The sequence below is a fragment of the Zonotrichia leucophrys genome, chromosome 1A, assembly GCF_028769735.1.
Source record: "Zonotrichia leucophrys gambelii isolate GWCS_2022_RI chromosome 1A, RI_Zleu_2.0, whole genome shotgun sequence".
NCBI classification, from domain to species: domain Eukaryota; kingdom Metazoa; phylum Chordata; class Aves; order Passeriformes; family Passerellidae; genus Zonotrichia; species Zonotrichia leucophrys.
In genome coordinates, this window is record NC_088170.1 from 13,244,198 (window position 1) to 13,262,252 (window position 18,055).

The following is an 18,055-nucleotide window of genomic DNA, read 5'->3' on the forward strand; positions in this document are numbered from 1 at the left end:
ACACACAACAGGGCCCCAGACTGAACCGCTAGTAGGTGAGCTGGTGTTTGAAGGCAATAACCAGCAGCCATTTCTGATGAGACAAAACCTGGCCACATATCAGTTTGAGAAGCCAACAAAAATCTCATCTTGTTGTCATCTTATTGCAGGGATTCCATACTGTTGTCTCCTTATAGCAAAAGTTTCCTACCTTTTTTGGTGTTTTCTCATTGGTAACTCCTCAGGGTACTGACTCCTTCTTCTTCACAAAGGAACCAACTGACCACAGCTCCCTTCTCCCCCAGCCACCCCACTCTTTTATAGCACTCTTCTTCTCATTGCTTACAGCTGTGGCCTGTTAAAGTCAGGCCTGTTCCTAATCTTTGATAATTGACCCAGCTGCAACTCCTTAGGGGTAAGATTACTTTCTACACTATCTTTATTTTCTTATATTATATCCCCCTACACATCTTTGTCCAGACAGAAATTGAGTAATTCTATTAGCATTGTGATAGTAATAGTAGTAATAGTAATATTCCTTTCTCTAATAGCACAGTCTTTACTAACATATTTCAAATGCCTTATAAAGGAGGGATCTCCATTGCCACTAACAGGTAAGAGGGCTGAGGTGCAGGGGGTGAAGTTGCTTCCTCAGCTTGTGGCATTCACAATCTCTGAACAGAGAGACATAATTCTCTCTCGCAGGGTTTTTACCTGGAGAAGCACAGAGAGAAGAAGAGAAAAACAATTATCTCTACTAGCTGCCCCTGTTGTTTTGCACATGTAAAATGTGTTAAGAAAATTGTTTACATGAAGTGATTTGTCAAATAAATTCTGCTGAAGATTATTTTGTGTCCTTGGCCAATCACTCGAAGCTGTGTCCTGACTGGCCAGAGACAGACACAAGTTTTCTTTAGTACTTTTTAGTATATAATTTAGTATAGTGCAGTATAGTATCTTTTCAATATAGTATAGTATCAATGTAATATAGTAGAGTTTTAATAAAACAATTGTTCAAAATTCTATATCAATAAAATCAAATACCAATCATTCCTCATGTCAGAGGTTCCCTACATTACAATACTAAGTTTGTCTAGCACAGATCAGGAAATGGAGACTGGCCACTTCTCCTCTGCTCCAGTGTGCTTCTTGCAAAGCAATGCCTCCTATGATCTCTTTCTGCTTAAAGGGCACCACTTCTTCAAACTGATTGTGCGTCCTCTGGTTTCTTACAGGCACCTCGTGGTAGGAAAAAAGCCAGGTGACATGCAGTCTTCCCTTTAACATTCATCATCAGACATGAGGTAGGTGTGCTTAAGGGGAAGGACCAGAGCTCTCCCAAGCAGAGAGATACCTCACTTACCCTGCACCCAGTCAGCTCCCTCCTCCTTGCCTGACTACTCAGCATGCTAAGTACATGACAAGTGGATTAAAATAACATTTAAGACAAGACCTAACGCTCATTAAAAAGAGGGGAGATCTCAAAGGAAGCTCAAACTGCATCATCACCTCAGCCTACAGACATGGGAGAAGATAGCTTGCTGCACAGAGACTGCTGGTGGTTTCTGTCACAGTGGGTGTCAGGCTGCCACACATGTACATTAAATACACAAATGCACATGTCAGCAAGCTCAAGAGGGTGTTCAATATTTGCCATACTCCATGAGGTATCATGCTCAACAAAGAGACCTGTGGGGCTGGAAATCCCAAATCTGACTTCATCTTCCATTGACCAGCTGATCTCTTTGCAGAGCAGAGCCCCAGATATTCCTATGTTGTCCAATCCCCACTCTTTCCCCTTTTTAATCCTATACACACATTTTGCTTTGGAAGATGGGCACAAATATGAGGGGAAGGAAGGCAAAAGGGATTTCTCCCAGGCCTTCTATCACAGGGGCTCACCTGTGGATTTGTCCGGGGAATACTTTGTTAAATGAAATGCATTTGTGGTGGAGAAAAGCACTGCATAAAAGCAGCTCCATATTAGGACATCTGCTCTTTGGATCATCCTGTTCTGGCTTGCTTTACAGATAGCACACATTAACCAGCTAATGATGAAGAGTCAGCCTAGCTATGGATGAATGGCTTGGATTAATCTCTTTTGTCTTGTGTATGATAAACACCAACTCGTCAGCTAAATCCTGTCTATAGAAACTTTATTAAGGATGATTATGCATGAGTCAGAAAGGACACAGCTTGACTTTCAGATCCCAATTTGAGTTTAAGGGCTGGCTGGTTAGAAACATCACCTTGAAAACCAAGTAAATTTGATCTGGATGCCACTGAAGAGAATAAATACAGAGTCTGGTGAAATCATTATTTCTCCAAAGTCACTTTTCTGTCTGCAGCAGAATTTTACCTTTATTTGAACAAAGACCTTTCTTTTGACTTTTCTTGTCTTTGTGCTTTATAAACTATGTAAGAAGAAAAAGAAAGCAAAAGGCCAAAAAATGGAAAACGTAATTGTCAGTTTGGGGCAATGACATTCTTGTCTGTGACACTACATATAGCTGCAGAGGAAAGAAACCAATAAAAGTTATTTATAGGGATTTTGAGTTAAGTAGATAAAGGTCAAGATGTTTACCTGGCCCATTACTAGAGTCAATGGGCTGGAGGATGTTTTAAAGGAACCAAAGAGGGATGAAATACTTACATATCCATACTAAAGTTACACATTATGAAAATTTAATGCATTTAATTTTCATCTTCTTTTTGCCTTTTTTCACATTCAAGTGTGCAAGATCAAGCTAGCAAAAGTTAAGATGCTGTTTTAGTAAAGAAAGATCCATCAGAAACAGATAGGAAAATAAGAAACATCAGAAAAAAATTAAATTTGACTCAAGCAGAAAAAAATTTTAAAGCTTTTCAGTGAAATGGTAAGACAAAAAAATCATTTTAGGTCAACCCAGAATGTTTTGGCAAAACAATAATGAAATGCTTTGATTTTTAACTGGATTCATTTCTCCTTGAGAAATATTCCCTAAAACGATGGAAGTCTATTTTTAGAATATTAGAAATCTTTATAATTTCCACAGTGATATCTATTGTGCTGGGAAAAAAATTTTTTTTCACTGCCTTGCTTCCCTCAATACTTCCTTGCCTTCTGACACTATAGTGATTATTTTGTCACTGTGCTTGACAAAAATTCACAAAACCCTTTGATTCTCCACATTGATAAGTTTACCATTTATGAAAAAAATTGGACCAGCTCTGCAATGCCAGTAATTCAACCATGTCATAGAGACATCATCGTTCTCTTTTCTGTATGTCTGATTACATTGACCTGAGGCTTTATTCAGAATCATAATACTGGAGACAAGAGTCTCCATTTCTCTTCATTCCCTTGGCAGACCATTACTACAGCTGTTCAGGAAGAAAGGATGCTTTTATAGCTAAAGCATAAGACTAGGGGTCAAGAGTTTTGGACACACTTCCAGCTCTAGCTCAGATTTTTGTGAGATTGCAGACAAGGCACCTGAGCTTCTTGGCAAAAAAAGGAAAACAGAATATCTCAATAATTCTTTCACTGTTTCAATTTTATGCTTTGAGGCAGTCCTTTTCCTCAGGACAGTAGTCAGCTCAGATACCCAGTCCTTAATCAAAGACCAGCCCTTCTGCTGGGCCCCTTGGTAGAAATCCTATCCTGGAGCCCAGTTTTAATGTTTTGAGGTGAATTTTAATGTACCACATCTGCAGGACTACAGAGAGCTGCAGAAGGAACCCGAGTGCAGGCACAAAGTAAAGCTTTCCCCCACTGTAGGGAAAGCCAGAAAGACATGATTAGGTCACAGCAAAGAGTGGCCCTGCAAGAAGGCACCTCCCAGAGCTGGTTCCCGTAGCTGTGCAGAGAGACATTGCACTGTTCCACTGCCATGGCTTGGGGAGAGGAGAGTGCTGGAACAGAGGAAGCTTTGGGGTTTAGCAGCAGGCAGTAGTCAACACGTGTTTACCAAGATAATGAATAAATAAAGCAAAATCAAAATTAAATATCTGTTACTAAATCAGGGGCTTTCAGCTGATTCAAACTAAATGTCTACTTTGGTGTTCCAGTTCTGAGAAAAATCCGCTGTTTTGAATTTCCGGATCAGTTCTTGCAAGCCTTTCCCAGATTGAAAATCTGCTGCCTGTAGCTTAAAGCAAAATGGACCAACTGTTCTCTCTCCTCCTGGGCCATGGCCCTGGCTCTGCATCTCACCCCATCTGTATCCCAACAAAGCTGAGTACCTCTGGGTAGTCACAGCAAGTCTGACGGTTCTCTGTGGCTCAAAAAGGCCTGGCAGACAGCATCCCATTTGTCCACAGTGTGATATTCTGTGCAGAGCAAGGCTGAGCTTGTATTGGCACACTGGGTAAAAACTGATGTGCTGGGCACAGCACATTAGTCTGGGCTGCTGGTCTCTGCTCTGCCTCAGCAGAGATGGGGGCAAAGGCTGCCAGAAAGGCTTTCTGCCACCTTGGTGTCTTCTGAAGACGGGGCCTGTCTGGGGAGTATGACTGTCCCATGTGTAAGTCAGAGCAGCCCCAGAGACTGCTCTAATTTATGCAGACCTGAAATAACACAAGCTGTAAAATAGCTGTAGAAGGTATTTTCATTCTATTGAAAGTGAATAAGCACAAAACTTAAAGTCAGTTCTCCTTGTGCTTTTGCTGAGGTTTCAGTCCAGCTGTACAGACCCTGCCCATGCTTAGGACTTCCCAAAAAAAGCACCATTTGGGATGGTGGTTTAGTCATGCAGACAACTGTCTGCTTATAATTGACTGAGACCAATACATTTCACATAAGCCACTTATGGTAATGACTTTTGGTCACTAGTGATGTGAGCAAGGTCAAGTTAAAACCCATGGGTGAGAGACTGCATAGTCCTTTTTGAGTCCCTGAGGACATCCATTCTCCAGTGATGATAACTGAAGTAGCAGGGTGGATTGCTGGGAAAACTTAATTTATAAGCAAGAAAATATCTTGGAGCTCGTGCAGGGCTGTCAGCAAAGTTACTCTGCTGGGCTGGAAATATTCTGAGCAAATATGATAAGGTGAAACTGGCCAGCAGCAAGGCCTCAGTGCCATGTCACTCCCACAGCTCCATTTTAAGGATTTAAGAGAGATTTAAGTTGTGTAGAAAAGTTAATTTCTCCCCACAGACAGAAACTGTCCTTCCCAAAAGCAAAACAAGCACCAAATAATTTTAATTTCTTTTTTCCCTTTTACCTGCATCCCCTCCTTTTAACTATTCACATAATTTGCTTACTCTTCCAAAATGAAACAAGGTCTGAACTGCATGTTGCACAATGCCAGTACAGTAGGAAACAAAAACTGACCATCTATGACCTGAATCATAACTAAATTACTCCAGTCATAAAGCAGAAAGTTCAGCTCATCAATGTTTAAGGGATCCTCCCCTCCCTTTCATTTCCTGCAAAGCAGATTCATGCATCTTCTCCAGAGGCCACCAGCTCCTCAAGCTGCAGCACAGAACCTGCTTCTGCATAGAAGGTGCCAAGGACAGGAGATGCAAGAGCTCAGGAACTAATATGGGGCCCAAAAGTGCCTGTTCTCTTATATGGCTGCTTGAAAGGGGCTGGGCAGTGAACACTTCTGAAGTTTTGGCCAGTAAGTGCACATTCCCTACAAATTGTAGCCCATGGCTACCTACAGGCTATGGAAAAAATATAAATTAAGTTCTTGCTTTTGAACTGGAATACAGCAAATCTCTGTTTTTAAACAGTCTGCTTTCCCATGTGGTATAACATCTATACAGCATTTTTTAAGTGACATGATGCAGCATGCTTGTGTTTAAAACAACAATAATAACAATCTTATCTCAAGCCCTCAGGATGCTGAGGGGCTCAGCGTTGGGTGAAATGCCACCCTTGCAGAGGATAGACTGAGGAATTTGTGTGCAGCAGTAGCTTGTGATCTGAGCACAGGGGTTTAGAAAAGGGCTGCATTTCATGACCTACAAAAGAGAAAAAAAATGAGATTTACATTCCAAATGTGCTGAGCAGCCCTTTCCCTTTAGTTATTAGAGGCACCCGGCATAATTCATAATCGCCTGATGCCAGGGGGAGGGGGAAGGTGCCCGCTGCCATTCAACATCAAAATCCCTCCAGCAATAGCAGGAACGGAGTTCTGCTCTTATTTATATCGTGACAAAAATGGCCGGAAGGAAGATACCAGCAAATATCAGAATAAATAATTCAGTAAGTGTAACAGGAGGTCGCAAAGACTAACAAACGTTTCTGTTTCTTCTCCCTTCCTCTCTCCCCATCTTTTAAGTACATACTCTCAAATTTCCCTGGTTTTGTGCAATACTTCTCTCCCTTCTTCTCCTTATGTACACAAAATTACAGCTTAAAATGCAGCTTTCACATTTCTCTGTTTTCTAGCCTCTCTTGTGCTGCTGATGGTTTTACTGCATCTGTCCTTCCTCTCTAACTTTCCCTTGTATTCTTTCCCATTTTTTACTGCCTATTCCTGACATCACCCTCCACATCCCCTCTTATGGGACAGGTGGCCATGCTAACTTGCCAGGGTAAACTCAGTTCTGAGTTATGTCACAGTAAAATGCTGATGATGCTGATAAAATCCTCTCAGCTTGATCTTGGAGCAGCAGCAGAACGTGGCCCTGCATTAAGAGCATTCCTAGGCTGCATTGCTGTGGAGTCAGATCCACCCAGTTACACAAAGCTTTGAAGTGGGTGCATTTATGTCTTTGCGTACTTACACACAAAATACTCCAAGTCTTGCTCTACATTCAGGAAAGCCAGAGAACCCTTTGACTGACAGGCAAAATCTGAACTCTTGGTGTCAGGCACTCATTTTCCAGAGCCACAACTTCCGTGTAATGCTCAGTTACAAATTATGAGTGCACAAGACAGCTCTGTGATCACTCACTCAGATGCCCTGTAGAGGCCATGAGACTGTCCAGAATTCATTTCTGTTTGAAAAATACAATCTAAGTTTTCAAGGTGTTTGCAATGGAAAATTTGCCACCTGCAAGAGGAAGCTGTTCCTTGGGTTAATACCTTCCCCACTAACTGGTTTTATATCTCATCTGAATTCAGCTGCTTTAACCTCAGCCCCTCACCTGTGATGGATCTGCCTGCTGAATACAGAGTCCTCTCTGAGCAGATTCTCTTTCCATATGCAGCTTTACAGCCTGTGGTGAAGCCATCCCTCAGTCCTCTCTTTGTTAAGCTTGGCTGGTTGAGCTCCTACATTACCAAGTGTGCCCTCCTCAACCATTTCCACAGAGCTACCTGGTTTGCATTATTATTTAGCACTCCCCAAACTATTATAAGTATACTTTATGGATCACTTTGTCATGTTTTTCCCTAGTCCTTTAATAAAAATGATAGCTAGCCTAATGTAAAAAGCTGTTACCTGTAACATCCTGTGAAATCTGTTTTATGTCTGTAGAAAATTTCATTTTAAACTCCATAATTTACCCAGCTTTTTAATCCATTTAATGTGTATCATGTTGATTTCTCTGGTTTATTAATAAAAATGTCATCTGGTACCCTGTCAAGTGCCTAAAAAAAGAGAAGGAATATTCAATCAACACTAGCGCCTTTATCAACAAAAATTCTTTAATGAGATCTATTGTTATAAATCCATTTTGATTAGCATTAGTTAGCATATCTGTATTTAACTCTTTAATAATTTATTCATTAATTAAATTAGCTGCTGCATTACTTTTCCTTGCATTTTTATATTTACACTTTTCAAAATATATTATATTTTCAAATTTCAAGAATTTGAATAATAACAGCTTTCTTCCAGGTCTTTGCTATTTCACCAGTATCCAGGCAAATTCTAGAAATCTCTATTTATATGAATTAAATCTGGACATTTCCTTAGCTAGGTCTTTTAAAATGCTTGGAATCAAATTATTCAGATCAATTAAATTAAAATGACTGAATTTATTAACTGTTCTATCAGTCTAAATTACCACTGGAGAAGAAAGTATTTTGTTGTCATCACATGGCGAGAATATCTTATCTAGGATTTTCCCAAATGAGAAATAAAAATTAATATTAATTAAACATTATTAAAAATATCCTTGACTTCCACAGGTTTTCTTAATCATTTCCATTTAGCAAAAGGCAAATACTATTGTTAGCATTTCTATCATTAATATGCTTTGCTATTACAGAGCATATAATAATAATTTACTTGAAGTGTCTGGGTTTTAATAGCTTTTGGAACTTTGCTTCCTGTATCAACACAGCTACCTATTGCCTTCCTTCTTGTTTTTCTTCTCCTACCTAGCTGTTATCATTCCAAGGTTTTAATTTCCAGCTATTTCAGTATGTTGCCCTTTTTTCTTCCTGTATGTGAGAAAAGGCCCATTCACAATTTTTATTTCCTGCTATTTTTACTTCCCCTCATAGCAAAGCCATTGTAATTTTAAACAATACCGTCTTCTTTCTCAGATATAGCACTACAGTTTTTTGCGGACATGCAGTAGAATGTTGTCGATAAGTTTCCAATTACCTGTCAAGATTGTTTAGATTTTATCTCCAAATTAATTTGGTCTTCCATTATTTTCAGCTTTGTGAAATTTTACACAGTTCTTTCTCCTTTTGCTTTCAGCCTTCAGGGCATTATTTTGTTTAGTATGCTTGTGCAGTTCAGTGGGATCCATTTCTCAACAGGCAAATATCTACAACTCTTGGATATTTACCTGTCTCCGCATACACAGCTGCAGACACGCAGAGCAGGAAAATGCTCATGCAGAAGGGATAGAAAATGTGCTGGATCCACCCTTCCAATGCCAGACCAGCACAGAAAGACTTCACAGACCCAAATTTGCCATCATGTCACCATACAGCCTGACACCCCCTGTGCCGTTAGCACCACGCTCACCCCGACTGTCAGCAGCCAGGCTTTAGCTCAAATCCCCTGTACACAGCTACAGAGTCATCAGTGTCCCAAAAGCTCTGAATCTGTGCTGAAAGGAACAACTTAAGTGAGTTAGGCAGAATGATTTAAGTCACCCCTAGCTATGCAGCGCTCTGCCACCCATGGGTAAAGCAGGCAAGTTTCCTAAGCAAATCCTTTCCCAGCACACGGGCTTAGTCATCAGTGAAAGCTGCTGGCTCGCTCCCATCCCAACTGTGGTTCAGCTGCTGCTCGGAGGTCAGCTCTGCAGGCACTTGATAAAGCTTCAATTAAGTGCTCTTCTTGCAGCCCTGGCTGATTTACACATCTTGTGCCCGCATCGGCCATTTTGCTGAATCAGCCCGCGTGACGGCAGGGACCGCACAAGTGCCCAACTTCCCCTGCTAGAGCACAATTAAGCTCTTCAAGCTTGGGCATCACCAGGCAGCTTAAAATAAATAATATTCAAATAAGTGCTCAAAAGGATGGGGGGGAATAGAACTGCAGAGGCCATAGTACAAATATTACTACAGATGCTTCAGCTGGGTAATTAATAATACATGGCATATCTACTCCAGACAGTTTCTGAGCTGTATTTCCTCACAGAGTTGTGCATGTCGGTATTTAGATGCTACTGTGATGGGATGGTATAAAAACCTCAGTGACATGGACATCATGGTATGCTTCTCCAGCCTGTGTAATAGCCTGAAAGATCAGCATCCCCCCTAAAAGGGTACCATGGAAAGGCCTGACCTTACCTGCTCGTAAATGGGGGTCACTCTTATCTGCAGTGAGCAGCTTTTATCGAAGCCTCGCACTGGTGTGCAATTGTTTGGGCTACAAGTCAAAATGGAAAGTGACTCGTAATGATTGCAAATCCCTCTGGGAAAAAGGAAAAAGTAACAAGCCTAAGACGATGGAAATTGTTTGGTTGACACCATGTGCATCAAGGAAGATCTGAGTTATTTATTTGTGAGTGAGACTGGTTGAAAGGGAGTGTTTACCTTTGCAGCTTTCACAAAAGAAATTACTTCTACAAAAGACCACAATGTCAGAGGTGTACTGGACTATTCAACTAAAGACCTAACATTTTTATTAGTAAGGGTAGTTATATGAATTGATATGAAGCCTTGGCTTACTTTTCAGTGAACTTTTTTTGGGCAGTGGTTCAGAGTAACAACCTCAAAAAATTCACTCAAATATTTATCAGCCCTGGCACAAATTCTTCTTTGCCAGGAGCAGCGTAGTAAAGAAACAAATGAACATAATTTTACTGTCTCCTCAGGAAAAAAACTACATATCCCAGCCAAACAGGCAAATGGAGTTTGGCAACACTGAATTGTTGACATGCTTTTATTATACCAACAAATAAAACGTTAACTGCAAGTGTTACATGGCACTTGCCTTGTATATAGGTCATTTTCTCTAGGCAAACCTCCTGCTAGACTCAAGGTAATATTTCAGGGGACTCACATGGCACCAAACCTATGCAAGAAGGAGTGATTAGTAAATCCCTATGAGGTTTGGTTTACAAGGCCTTTCTCCATTTTTTCTTGAAGACTTTTCACAAGCAAAAATTAATGCTGGGCAAAATCTATGTCCCACTGAAGTCAAAGGCACGTTTGCTTCCAACTTCAGCAAGGCTGACTTAGCTCCCCTGGACTTAAAAGCAGTTTTGCTTGAGCAAGAACAGAGTAAAAGCTATGTGTGATCTTCAGCACGTTGCCCTGGGCTAACTCCAGGGAACACAATCTTCTCAAAGCCCAGCTGCAGACATGAGAACTTATTTAAGACTACTTTAAAATGCAAATTACACTGGTGTGCTCATCATATGCCTATGGATCCACTAACATGAAAGTACGCACAATCCAGAAATATCCATGATCTAACTTAACTCTCAAAACCAGGATGCTGTGAGTTAAGAGTGAAAATCCCATATAAAGGTCCATCCTGAACTTACACAACAAAGTATAGTCTATCAGCATGGATTTGCTCTGATTTTTCATGCTTTCCTGGGTTTAAGTCTGAACCCCTAACCTCATTTTAGTACGGATTTTCTGCAGACTCACTGACAGAACAAATGACAGGCATTCATGAATTGCAAGGATATATAAACTGTCCAAAGACCAAAGCTCTGTGGCCAGAGCTGATCCAGTGCATGATTGCTATCACCAATTACTTCTTGGCACCGCATTTTGCTAAAGCAATCTGATCACTGATTTTTTGAGGTAGTAAGGAAAAAAAATAAAGGGACACCACAATTACTCTCACTTAATCATTCTGGCAACCTGAGTTTGCTTTGCCATGTTGGTGCTATCCCAGTGCCAGACCCATGTCCCAAGGCTAACAGGCAGGACAGAGTTATCCAGGTCCCATGGAAATGGCCATCATCAGAGTTCCCCGTGGGCAGCAGGAGCCCACACAGGTGCAGCATTGCAGGGGGTCCCAGTCTGCACAAGGAGGGGCTGTGTGCCACCTGCCACAGGGCACAGGAGGTAACGGGCCACACAAAGGGGAGCTGTCAAACCAGATTGCTCCCCAAATCACCCCACAGTGATGGCTGTGCAAGACCTGCATTGCCAAACATGAGCCTGCAAGGACAAGGCCAGTAAGGGGGCTTTGCCAGGGTTGGTGCTGCCTGGAGGCTGTGACCCATCTGTGATCCATAAACCTGACTCCTCTTCCCCCTCCCATGCCTTTTGGTGCAAGCTAAAGCTGCAGAGACCACAAAGTTCCTGGAGATTTTCTCCCCAGCCTGCACTTGTTTAAAGGGTTAATTCCAAAAGGCTCCTGCGTCCTCTCACATACTCCTCTGTACACATGCTCCACGTTAGTCACTGCTTCCTAGCAAAGCTGTGTGCTCTGATTCAGGCTAGACTCTGCCTATGACTGAAAAAGGGACATATTCGGTCATCTGTCCTAGTCCTGATGGAAACCAGCTGATGCCTGCTGTACTTCACGAGAGCTATGTCCCATCTAATTTTAAATGTCACTTGTAATAGCTGGTTTTTCTTCCCCAAATAACTTTTGCAGCCCTGCAGTTGTAGTCATCTGAAACCACAGGATTGGAGTTTGAATGGTCCCTGATATTATCGGTGAGCCGAGCCGCTGCTCTGCACCTCAGCCACCATTTTCCCCTTCCATCCTTTACTGAGATGGACATGCAAGTCCAAAGGAACCACTCCATCAAATCTGGTGAAGCTATCAAACACACAGCTTCTCTTCCACAGCAGAAGCAGCCTGCCTAAAGCCAAGGGAATATCTAGGTAACTGCAGCCAGTAGAGGGATTTAGGGCTTTCACAAGGCATGACAAAACTGTCATTAAAGCAATAGAGCAGACCTGGGATCTTGAAAAAATGCAAAGAAAATATTGTAAACAATGAGGGGGACTTATTATCAAACAAGTTACTTCCAGCATACCACAAGATGCTCTTGAGCCTCCTGAATTCACTGTCATCTTCAATGCTCGTGTCCCCTTGAGGGAATTGCTGCACTACCCAAAAGCTCAATTACACAAACTTATTCAGAATCCCTTAAGATGTTTGGGTTATAAGGCTCATGCTGTGTATTGATTTGTCTTCTCCTCCTCCCTGCTCACCTCGGGGCCTCATTTCCCATTTTGTGTACATTGGTTTCCTGGATTGCAGAGGGAATTGTCTCAAGGTCATACCAAGATGCTTCAGTATGGCTCAGCTATGAAAAATGCATGTAGCCAAAAATATTGTTTAAAAGCAATAGACTGAATATATAATGCATGTGGCCCAAAGGAGCCCTGATGTATTTAAGATACAGGGATATAGAGGCAGACTTTTAAAAACTGCCCGTACTTCACCAGTTAAAAGGATGAGAACAAATGAGGCTGTGATCTGTCAAGTGATCCTTCATCACTCCCAGCACAGGCCCATAATCCTTTGGTTGTGATTATGCAAAAGAATATTACATTGATCCTGTAAAATATCTCTGATTGGATCAATGTTATTTTCTCTCGCATTGACAAGGTCTTACAAGAGAATGACTATAATTCCACTGCTAACACTGTCTTAGTGAAATCCCCCAATAAATCCTGCAAGCAGCACTGTTAGTAATACCTTTATTAGACTAACTAAACAAGATATTTATATGCAGGGCTTTCCAAAGGATTCTGGCTCCTGCTTCAGTTTCTGGAGGAAAACTTGATCAGAAGTGCTCTGCTGGAAGAATTGCCCCCAAGGAGGCTCTGCAAGGACAGAAATGGCAGGTGAAATTACCCTTTCAAGATGAAAAAGGCTGGTCACAGGCTTGCCCTTGTCCTGCCCCTACTACAGTAAGGACCCAAATGCATCTCTAACAGAAAAATTTCACCATGAGTCTGGTTCACAGGCAGCTTCAGAGTTCAGGCTCTTCCCACACATTCCACAAACATGCCAACAGTTTGCTAACAGCCAAAGGGGAAACTTGGTGTTTATGTATCTTTTGTCACTTCAGTTTTTCTTCAAGGACAGATTCTGGCCTTAACACTCAACAAAAGGTCTGCTCCCCTTGCAGCCACTGATGTCTCTCCTTAACAGTGCTTCCATTCTCTCACAATCTTCCCCTTCTCTCTTTGCACATGTTTCCCCTAACTTTGCCACCATTTTACACTGTCCACAATCCAAGCTTTCAGTCCCAGTGGTTTCATTCTTATTCTGACCTCCCCTTCATCAGTGAATTTGAATTTTCACCTCTGGCTTGAAACATGATGCTCCAGTGAAATGACTGTGATCACCTTGCTAAGTCATTTTTCCAGGCTGCCTGAGGGCTCAGGCACCCACTGCATCTCTGTTTCCCCTTGGTTCTCTTCAATAAAGTTACTTTAATCCATGAGAGCTACAAATTTATTTCAGACTTATCTTCCTAAACCTTAAGAATCACAAAAAAACAAAGTAGTACTTCTAATATAAAGCTGGAGCACAGCTGAAAAACCAGTGTATACATCCATACATCAATTAGCAGATGAAAAAGCTACAAAGATAATACTTCTACAGAAAAATATCAAACAAAAAAACAGCATGGTAGACAATAGGCCTTGTTAAATCCTTTGAAAGCAGATTGGCATCTGTGATGGGTAAACTTTGGCTCTTACATGTTTCATGTGAAAACTTTCTCCATATTTTTTACAGCAATATACCAAAATGTCAGAGTCACTTCTCAGCTCCCAGCCCTTAGAAACAATGAAAAAATAATTGATATATTATCTTTGGAAAGGAACAGCCTGGTGGTAAAAGAAACTGTTAAAGACCACAGAGAGAACTCCTGACCCATTTCTTCCACTCATATCCAGTTTTTTACATGGTGCCTCTATCTTTTGGTTCAGGTATGTGTGCACCAAATGCCTAAACCATGATACCAGCTTTGAAGATTGTTGCCATAGCCCTGATGGAGAGTGAAACTTACTCAAATTAAAACTTAAATTCAGGAGCTCTGACCTGCATTTTAAAACAGACCAAAACTCTGGAAAGAAAGCATTGAAATGAATGGAGAAATGTTCACATTTGATCCCCAAGCACTAGAACCAAGTCCTACCCTGGTGTAAATTGCCACCAGGATAGATATAACTGGGGCAATTTGTGCCTTCTGAGAGCTAAACAGTTGGATCTCATTTCAAAACACAGATTCTAAAGACATTCAATGAAACATTATCCCAAGCAACCTGAAGAGTCTTAGTCCTCAGAGGAGGTATTTCAGTGCCTAACTCATGTGCCCAAGATTAACATTCAAACAACTTAATTTTCTGAGTGACAGGTAAAATGTGCCATCCAACCAGAGCAATCAAGTGCAGGTCACCTCAAATTTCATGTACAGGAACTCCCAAATGCCATGAATTGCATTCAAAGGACAGAGAATGTTTCTTTAAAATTTAAAGAAGCTGTGCCATTCCAGTCATCCTAATGCCACCAGCCCAAAGCTACACCCTGGTAACACAACCAACTGGACACCAAGAACCCTCATCACAGCTTGAGTTTGAAGATTTGCCCATACCTCAGCATTGTGGGCAGCTTTCCACTAAACGAAGTCCTGCTTCTTTCCCCTTTCTCTCCCTTTGTACTTGCATTTTTAGAGTCACACATGGGCAAAGAGGACTTTGGTGCTGAAGAGTTCATCTGCTCCTGCTCCTACTGCTTCTTCATTTGAAGGCATTGGCAATGCAATTAGTTGCTGTGTCACAGGGTGGATGCTGATAATAACTGATGAACAAAAGGGGGCAGATGTGCCACGAGTTCTGGTGTGGCACAGAGTGCAGGAGACACCAGAAAGAACAGCGCAAGGGACAAGAAGGAAAGACTGGGGGTGAAGTAGAGGCTCTTTCTGTACTGCCATCACCATCAGTGTGAAGGAAAATTTACACTGACATACATCTTTCCTCCCTCCAACCAATCAAATAGCCCCTCTCTGCTTCCCTGGAAGACACTTAAACAAATCACCACACTCTTCCCAATGACACCTTCTATTTTAAAAAATGTTTGAAACAAGTCCCCATGCTTTCTACAAATGGAATTTTCCAGGTCCAGAGGCCAAGACACTGTATAGGCCCATTCTGCAGCCTCTTCACCACTGATAAACATGGACATTATGAAGTGGTCAGTGAGATTTGGTCCTGCCCCCATCCCCACAAAGCTGATGCCCTGGGAGTCTGTGACTACCTTTCCCACCAGGATCAATGAGTTAGAAGGAATAGCATTTGAAAATGGAAGGCTCCTCCCTCAAGACACTGAGTAGAAAGGATTCCTCTTTCCTCTTGTGTTGGGAAGATGAAACAGGAAAACCTTATGATTACCTGGCAAAAGATTTTGAGAATATGGAAACTATAAGCAGATTGAAATGAAAGCAAGCTTTGAGATACCAAGTCTTAGTTACTGAATGACTGGAAAACAATGGTGTGGCCAGCTGAAGGTAATCCCCTTTTGATGAAACAATACCCTCTGCTTGCAAACAGGAAGAGCATCCACACTTTTCTTGCTCCATACTTATATCATCATGCTTCCACCTTTCCTGGGAGCTGAACTACAACCCTAAAACACTGTCCCAGATGTTGTCCTACCTTTGGTGCTGTGGAGCCTTTATGTTCTCTGCAAGACCTTTCCCAAAAACTTTGAGGATTGTGGTCTGCTGCTTCACATACAAGTGAACGAAGTCCATAGTGGGTTGTTTATTCCTTATAAGGGGGTGGATTCCTATGCCAAATCCATCCCAATATAAGGAAACTCACCCTACATCACCAGCCAAAGGGCTGAACATTTTGTGAGCTGAAATGCACATCTAATGATACTTTAAATAAGTGCAAAAAAGAGTTGAATTCTGCTGCTGCCAGCCATTCCCAACATTTAAATATAGTACGGAAATCCTCTTTTATTTTATATAAACTGTTTTAATGAAGAAGCTGAAGGCTCTGCATTCTTCTGGCTTATGAATATAAATAGCTGAGAATCTAACAGGCCTTTGTTGTTGTTGAGCTAAGACAATCTGAAATTAAAGCAGATGAGAGAGCCAGGAAACAAAGACCCTACTAACAACTTTATTCCAATGAAAGGTGAAGTATGCATTAAGTGCTCAGAGTCCTCCTCTCTAGTCCTTCCTGAATGAGTGGAGTTCCACAGAATGAAACAAAGTGTGGCTCAGATCTAAGTGAGAGACAAAGCAGCTGGGATGGTGCAGCTGGATTTGTCTTAGGTCCCTTTCTCTCACCAGACACCTGAAGCTGGTGTCAGGCAGCCCAGAGACAAACACTCCTTTCAACAGGTCCTGCTCCATACAGAGCTGAATATGCTCTTTCATAGGAAAAAAAAAAAAAAAAAAAAAAAAAAAAAAAAAAAAAAAAAAGAGAAGAAAAGAAAAAAAGAGAAACTAGCAATAATAGTAAAATAATCCTTCAGAGTGGATGTTTCACAAGCACACAGTACTGGAAAGACTCTTCATTTTTCTTGCATAGTAGGCAATATATCACAGAACACAGAAACATTTGGGTTAGAAAAGGCCTTTAAGATCATCAAATCATTCTAGTTGTGCTTTGGCCCTTCTAATATCCTTTCTGCATAACCTTATTACATCCTAGTAGTCCTCCTGAGCTGCCTGCCTCTTTCTCCAAAGGTCACAGTCTCTCTTCCAACACCACTAACTCTTGAGTCTTTGCTGCCACATGAATCTCCATCCCCTACCTCCACTGTGACAGCAAACCAAAGGGCCTTGCTAGCACACTGTCCCTAAAACATGAGCGTGCCACCCCCTGGCTTCTCTCTAACAAGCCTGGCTTTATCTCTTTCCCCCTTCAAATCTAGCTCAATGAGCCCTGCTAACTTCTGTGCAAAGATGTTACTGGTTCCCTACTTCAGGAATTCTATTGTTGACTTCATCTTGACACTTCCCCTCTCTGCACTTTTTGCCTTCCCTCAGTCAGTTCCTTAAACCCTCTGTAAATTTTGTACTAATTACCTTAACATCACAACAAACCATTTCCTTAGGGGCAGAATATAAAATCCTCTACCAAAATCCTGATAATTTAGGTCTAAAGCATTTCCTTATCTTAAACCCCCAGTTATCTTCCTAGCAAAATATATCAGGGTAGTTGGGCACACTTCAAATAGGAAAACACACGTTGCCTGTTTACTTCATTTTCCCCTGTGAATTTAACTAATCTCTCCTTTAGAACTTACTTTAAACACTGCTTGGTATTATTATGATCAAACTAAAAGGTCCACTGTGGCCCAGACAACTTCTGCTCCTTTCTTTAAATATAGATTTGCTACTTTTCATGCCTAATGTACCACCCTAATTAGACAGATTTATTGAAAATCCTTTTTACTGGATTTGCAATGTTACATCTTTCAAAAGACAGAGATGGAAATTGTCCAACTTCCCAATTTGAGCCCATTAAGTTATTTGAGTTTTTCCATTTCCCCTGCTCCTGTTGGCTGTCTCCTTTTTCTCTCTGATCACCATAACACCCCTCCCTTTCTCTTTAACCATTACAGAATACAGACTATCACATGAACAAAACTGGGCAGTCTTGGGAACCGGTAAATAGAAAGGGGATGAAATTTAACATAAAATATGTAATTAGGGATCGACAATTACAAATATCTTTCCAATGCAAATTGTTGCCCAGCAGAACTTTTGCGTTGTTGAGCAACTGTCCTCTGTGTAAAAGAGGGACCATTCTACTCTTCAAATTCCTTTATGTT

At 41.3% G+C, this 18,055-nt stretch overlaps 1 protein-coding gene and 1 long non-coding RNA gene across 2 annotated transcripts in view; both read right to left on the minus strand.

Moving 5' to 3' along the window:
* Positions 1-18,055, minus strand: part of TMEM178B (transmembrane protein 178B) — a 233,934-nt gene that overhangs the window by 194,489 nt on the left and 21,390 nt on the right. The window lies entirely within an intron of this gene.
* LOC135461032 (uncharacterized) lies at positions 5,204-9,744 on the minus strand. The gene is made up of 3 exons (XR_010443322.1): positions 9,619-9,744; positions 7,361-7,509; positions 5,204-5,933 (listed from the first exon to the last, which is right to left on the minus strand). It is a non-coding gene; the product is annotated as an uncharacterized LOC135461032 (long non-coding RNA).